The sequence below is a fragment of the Saimiri boliviensis genome, chromosome 5 (genome assembly GCF_048565385.1).
Source record: "Saimiri boliviensis isolate mSaiBol1 chromosome 5, mSaiBol1.pri, whole genome shotgun sequence".
Lineage (NCBI taxonomy): Eukaryota > Metazoa > Chordata > Mammalia > Primates > Cebidae > Saimiri > Saimiri boliviensis.
Genome location: NC_133453.1, coordinates 89,816,299 through 89,823,759, shown reverse-complemented (window position 1 = coordinate 89,823,759; position 7,461 = coordinate 89,816,299).

The window sequence follows — 7,461 nt, the reverse complement described above, 5'->3', positions numbered from 1 at the left end:
TTTTTCTCTGAGCTCTTTTGCTCATTCCTCTATTCTTGATCTTAGCCCATTTCTTCTTGCCATAGTTTCTGTCATCTTAGAAATTATTTTGCAGGATGAAACGGTTGCTTTTTAGTTTTGTGAGTCTTTGATTAGGGTTTTGTGTTTCCCTTCTGGGGAACTGGTTCATAGGATTGCAGGCTTGACCTGCTTGGGCAGCTAAACTTGTGATGAAAATAATAACTCAGTTCACCTGTTTTCTCTTATAATTGTCTATTTTAATAATCACTGCTCATATGCCTATCTTCTTTTTTTGGCAAAATTTATGTTTTTCTTTTTTTTTTTTTATACTTTAGGTTCTGGCATACAGGTGCAAATCATGCAGGATTGTTGCATAGGTACACATGTGGTAATGTGGTTTGCTGCCTCCATCCCCCCCGTCACCTACATCTGGCATTTCTCCCCATGTTATCCCTCCCCAACCTCTCCACCCCCACACTGTTCCTCCCTTGGCCCCCTCAACAGACCCCAGTGTGTGATGCTTCCCTCCCTGTGTCTCTGTGTTCTCATTGTTTGAAACCTGCCTATGAGTGAGAACATGCAGTGTTTGATTTTCTGGTCTTGTGTCAGTTTGCTGAGAATGATGGTTTTTAGATTCATCCATGTCCATACAAAGGACACTAACTCATCATTTTTATGGCTGCATAGTATTCCATGGTGTATATGTGCCACATTTTCCTTGTCCAGTCTACTGTTGATGGGCATTTGGGTTGGTTCCAGGTCTTTGCTATTGTAAACAGTGCTGCTATAAACATACATCTGCATGTGTCTTTATAGTAGAATGATTTATAATCCTTTGGGTGTATACCCAGTAATGGGATTGCTGGGTCAAACGGAATTTCTATTTCTAGGTCCTTGAGGAAGTGCCACACTGTCTTCCACAATGGTTGAATGAGTTTACACTCCCACCAACAGTGTAAAAGTGTTCCTATTTCTCCACATCCTCTCCAGCATCTGTTGTCTCCAGATTTTTTAATCATTGCCATTCTAACTGGCATGAGGTGATATTTCAATGTGGTTTTGATATGCATTTCTCTAATAATCAGTGATAGCATTTTTTCATATGTTTTTTGGCCTCATATATGTCTTCTTTTGAAAAGTGTTCATATCCTTCACCCACTTTTGGATTTTTTTTTTTTTTTCTTGTAAATCTGTTTTAGTTCTTTGTAGATTCTGGATATTAACCCTTTGTCAGATGGGTAGATCGCAAAAATTTTTTTGCATTCTGTTGGTTGCCAGTTCACTCTAATGATTGATTCTTTTGCCGTACAGACGTTCTGGAGTGTAATTAGGTCCCATTTGTCTATTTTGGCTTTTGGTGTTTTAGTCATGAAGTCCTTGCCTATGCCTATGTCCTGAATGGTTTTGACTAGGTTTTCTTCTAGGGTTTTTATGGTGTTAGGTCTTATGTTTAAGTCTTTAATCCATCTGGAGTTAATTTTAGTGTAAGGTGTCAGGAAGGGGTCCAGTTTCTGCTTTCTGCACATGGCTAGCCAGTTTTCCCAGCACCATTTATTAAACAGGGAATCCTTTCCCCATTGCTTGTTTTTGTCTGGTTTATCAAAGATCAGATGGTTGTAGATGTGTGGCATTGTCTCTGAGGCCTCTGTTCTATTCCATTGGTCTATATCTCTGTTTTGATACCAGTACCATGCCGTTTTGATTACTGTAGTCTTGTAGTATAGTTTGAAGTCAGGTAGCATGATGCCTCTGGCTTTGTTCTTTTTGCTTAGAATTGTCTTGGCTATGCAGACTCTCATTTGATTCCATATGAAGTTTATGGTGTTTTTTTCCAGTTCTGTGAAGAAGGTTATTGGTACCTTGATGGGGATAGCATTGAATCTATAAATTACTTTGGGCAGTGTGGCCATTTTCACAATATTGATTCTTCCTAACCATGAGCATGGGATGTTTCTCCATCTGTTTGTGTCCCCTCTTATTTCCTTGAGCAGCGGTTTGTAGTTCTCCTTGAAGAGGTCCTTTACATCCTTTGTTAGTTGTATTCCTTGGTATTTTATTCTCTTTGTAGCAATTGTGGATGGGAATTCACTCATGGCTTTGGCTGTTTGTCTGTTATTGGTGTATAGAAATGCTTGTGATTTCTGCACATTGGTTTTGTATTCTGAGACTTTGCTGAATTTGCTTATCAGTTTCAGGAGATTTTGGGCTGACATGATAGGGTCTTCTAAATTTATATAATCATGTCATCTGCAAATAGAGACAATTTGTCTTTCTCCTTTCCTATTTGAATACCCCCCTTTTTTTCTTGCCTAATTTCTTTGGCTATACCTTCCAATAGTATATTGAATAGGAGTGGTGAGAGAGGGCATCCTTGTCTAGTGCCAGATTTCAAAGGGAATGCTTCCAGTTTTTGCCTATTCATATGATATTGGCTGTAGATTTGTCATAAATAGCTTTTACTATCTTGAGATACGTTCCTTAGATACCTAGTTTATTGAGAGTTTTTAGCATAAAGGGCTGTTAAATTTTCTCTGCATCTATTGAGATAATCATGTGGGTTTTGTCTTTGGTTCTGTTTATGTGGTGGATTACATTTATAGACTTGTGTATGTTGAACTAGCCTTGCATCCTGGGGATGAAGCCTGCTCGATCATGATGGATTATCTTTTTGATGTACTGTTGCAATTGGTTTGCCAGTATTTTATTGAAGATTTTTGCAGCTATATTCATCATGGATATTGGCCTAAAGTTTTCTTTTTTTGTTGGGTTTCTGCCAGGTTTTGGTATCAGGATAATGTTGGTCTCATAAAATGATTTGGGAAGGATTCCTTCTTTTTGGATTGTTTGGAATCGTTTCAGAAGGAATGGTACCAGCTCATCTTTATACATCTGGTAGAATTCAGCTGTGAACCCATCTGGACCTGGACTTTTTTGGTTGATAGACTATTAATTGCTGCCTAAACTTCAGTCCTTGTTATTGGTCTGTTCAAGGTTTCAGCTTCTTCCTGGTTTAGGCTTGGGAGGGTGCAAGTGTCCAGGAATTTATCCACTTCTTCCATGTTTACTGGTTTATGTGCATAGAGTTATTTTTAATACTCTCTGATGGTAGTTTGTATTTCTGTGGAATCAGTGATGATATCCCCTTTATCATTTTTTGTTGCATCTATTTGATTCTTCTCCCTTTTCTTTTTTATTAATCTGGCTAGTGGTCTATTTTGTTGATCTTTTCAGAAAACCAGCTCCTGGATTTATTGATTTTTTTGAAGGGTTTTTTGTGTCTCTATCTCCTTCAGTTCTGCTCTGATCTTAGTTATTTCTTGTCTTCTGCTAGCTTTTGAGTTTTTTTGATCTTGCTCCTCTAGCTTTTTCAATTTTGACAATAGTGTGTCAATTTTAGATCTTTCCTCACTTTTCATGTGGGCATTTATTGCTATAAATTTCCCTCTAGACACTGCTTTAAATGTGACCCAGAGATTCTGGTATGTTGTGTCTTCGTTCTCATTGGTTTCAAAGAACATCTTTATTTCTGCCTTCATTTCATTTTTTTTCCAGTCGACATTCAGGAGACAGTTGTTCTGTTTCCATGAAGTTGTGTGGTTCTGAGTTAGTTACTTAATTCTGAGTTTTAATTTGATTGCCCTATGGTCTGAGAGACTGTTTGTTATGATTTCTGTTCTTTTGCATTTGCTGAGGTGTGATTTACTTCCAATTATGTGGTCAATTTTAGAGTAGGTGCAATACGGTGCTGAGAAGAATGTATATTCTGTGGATTTGGGGTGGAGATTTCTATAGATATCTATTAGGTCGACTTGGTCCAGATGTGAGTTCAAGTCCTGGATATCCTTGTTAATTTTCTGACTCGTTGATCTGTCTAACATTGATAGTGGAGTGTTAAAGTCTCGCACTATTATTGTGAGGGAGTCTAAGTCTCTTTGTAGGTCTTTAAGAACTTTCTTTATGTACCTGGGTGCACCTGTATTGGGTGTGTATATTTTTAGAATCCTTAGCCCTTCTTAATGCATTGATCCTTTTACCATTATGTAATGCCCTTCTTTGTCTCTTTTGATCTTTGTTGGTTTAAAGTCCATTTTATCAGAGACTAGGATTGCAACTTCTGCTTTTTTTTTTTTTTTTTTGCTCTCCATTTGCTTGATAAATCTTCCTCCATCCCTTTATTTTTAGCCTGTGTTTGTCCTTGCAGGTGAGATGGGTTTCCTGAATACAGCACACTGATGGATCTTGACTTTTTATCCAATTTGCCAGTCTGTGTCTTTTGATTGGGGCATTTAGCCCACTTACATTTAAGGTTAATATTGTTATGTGTGAATTTGATCCTGCTATTTTGATGCTAGCTGGATGTTTTGCCCATTAGTTTATACATTTTCTTCATTGTGTTGATGGTCTTTACCATTTGGTATGTTTTTGGAGTGGCTGGTACTGGTTGTTCCTTTCCTTGTTTAGTGCTTCTTTCAAGAGTTCTTGTAAGGCAGTCCTGGTGATGATGAAATCTCTCAGCAATTCCTTGTTGGTAAAGGATTTTATTTCTTCTTCGCTTATGAAGCTTAGTTTGGCTGGATATGAAATTCTAGGTTGACAGTTCTTTTCTTTAAGGATGTTGAATATTGGACTCCACTCTCTTCTGGCTTGTAGGGTTTCTGCAGAGAGATCCACTATGAGTCTGATGGGCTTCCCTTTGTGGGTAACTGGAATTTTCTTTCTGGCTGCTCTTAGCATTTTTTTCCTTCATTTCAACCCTGGTGTATCTGATGATTATGTGCCTTGGGGTTGTTGCTCTTCTTGAGGAATATCTTTGTGATGTTCTCTGTATTTCCTGGACAAGAATGGTGGCCTGCTTTGCTAGGTTGGGGAATTTCTCCTGGATAATATCCTGAAGAGTGTTTTCTAGCTTGGATTCATTTTCTCTGTCACATCCAGATTAATGTGACGTTAATTACATTAATTTACATCAAATGTAGATTAGGTCTTTTCACATAATCCCATATTTCTTGGAGGCTTTGTTCATTTCTTTTCACTCTTTTTTCTCTAATCTTGTCTTCTTGTTTTATTTCATTGAATTCATCTTCAATCTCTGATATCCTTTCTTCTGCTTGGTCAGTTTGGCTACTGAAATTTGTGTATGCTTCATGAAGTTCTCGTGCTGTGTTTTTCATCTCCATCAAGTTGTTTATATTCTTCTCTAAGTTGTTTATTCTAATTAGTATTTCATCTAACTTTTCAAGGTTCTTAGTTTCTTTGCATTGGGTTAGTGCATGTTCTTTTAGCTCTGAGATGTTTGTTATTATCCACCTTCTGAAGCCTATTGCTGTCCATTCATCAGATTCATTCTCCATCCAGCTTTGATACCTAGCTGGTGAGGAGTTGTGATCCCTTGAAGGAGGAGAGGCATTATGGTTTTTGGTGTTTTCATCCTTTTTGCACTGGTTTCTTCCCATCTTAGTGGCTTTATTCACCTGTTGTCTCTGTAGTTGGTGTCTTTCGGATGGGGTCTCTGAGTGGATGTCCTTTTGCTGATGTTGAAGCTATTTCTTTCTGTTTCTTAGTTTTCCTTCTAACAGTCAGGCCCCTCTGCTGCAGGACTGCTGGAGGTCGACTCCAGACCCTGCTAGCCTGAGGATCACCCACGGCAGCTGCAGAACAGTAAGGTTGCTGCTGTTTTCTTCTTCTATTATCTTCGTCCCAGAAGGGTATCTGCCAGATGTCGGCCTGAGCTCTCCTTTATGAGGTGTCTCTTTTGGTACATGGGGGTCAGGGAGCTGCTTGAGGAGACAGTCTGTCCCTTATAGGAGCTCAAGTGCTGTGCTGGGAGCTTCATTGTTCCATGCAGAGCTGCTGGGCAGGTACTTTTAAGTCTGCTGCAGTGGAACTCACAACCGCCTCTTTTCCCAGAATCTCTGTCCTAGTAAGGTCAGCTTTATTTATAAGTTCTTGAAGTGCTGCTGCCTTTTTTCATAGATGCCCTGCTCTGCACGGCAATAGTCTAGTCACAGTCTGCCAGCGGAAGTGTTGCTGAGCTGCTGCAGACTCTGCCCAGCTGCTGTGTGAACTGCCTCAGTAGTGGTGGACACCCTTTACCCCATGGAGCTGGACCGTCTCAGGTCCAGCTGTGCTTGCTACAAAACTCTCAATCTAGAGCGTTTCAGATTGCTTGTTTTGTGAGGGTAGTACTCGCCAAGCCAGATCACCTGGTTCTGTGTCTCTGCCCCCTCCTTTTCAGTTGAATGGGTGGCTCTGTCTCCCAAACATTCCAGGTGCCAGTTGAAATGGCCGCCCAGATTGGTGTGAGTTTCTGTGTGTCAACCTGCCGCACGGGCTGCAACAGCTGTGCTGAAAACTCGTGGTGCTTTTTGGCCCAGGAATATCCTGGTCTGTGGACAGTGAAAGCTTGTTTGGAAATGTGATGAATACTAACCCTCTGCATTGTTCATGCTGGGAACTGCACTCCAGAGCTATTCCTAGGCCATCTTGGATCTCCATTTTGGTTAGGATTCTTAAGAGACAGAGATTAGTGTGCAAGAGATTGATTAGAAACCACTCTTGGCATGGGCACTTGTGGAAGGGAGGTGACAAATGCAGGCTTGAACAGAGAGGGGAGCTGGGCTGCAATGAAGTTTCATTGAAGCCACAACCAACCCCTTGTGAGGTCTGAAGATGGGATATGCCTTCAAAGGTATTCCAAGGTAGATGAGGCGGTCTGGACCTTTATATTGTTAGTTTGCTCCATGACTGCATATAGGGTCTCCACAGAAGGGGGCATGGCCTTGGGTGAGGCAACTCTCCTTGGCCCCATCAGTTCGTGAGGAGGACTACTATCAGAGGGCTGCTGAAGCAGTGCTACCCTAACAATGAGGAAACAAGTCATTCCTGAAGGGAAATCTGGGTGGCGCATGGCAATATCACTGCATATGATAAGCAAAGCGGACAGTGGTCTTGGCTCCATGGAAATTAGAGCTAAAAGGAGAGCCAGGCACTGATATTACAGACACAAACACTTCCCTCCCCAACATACCCAAAGACAAACTAAAAAGCACTGTGAAAGTTCAGGGTTTCATGAGAGTAGGCAACAAGTGGGCTTGAACTAATCTGGGGGTGTCAGGAAAGATGTTATTGAGGAAGTGATAATGAGCTGAGATACAGAGAGCATAAAGAGGGTCACCAAGTCAACAGAGAGAGGGTGATGAGTATACCTGGTAGAAGAAAGCACACTGTGCAAAGAGCTGAGGCTGGAGGGAGCACAGTGTTTAAAAAAAAAAAAAAGAAAGAAAAGAAGAGAAATGTAAAGAAAAACAGAGACCAGGTGCAGTGGCTCATGTCTGTAATCCCAGCACTTTGGGAGGCTTAGGCGGGTGAATCACCTGAGATCAGGAGTTTGAGACCAGCCTGATCAACATGGTGAAACCCTGTTTCTACTAAAAATATAAAAATTAGCCAGGCATGGTGGTA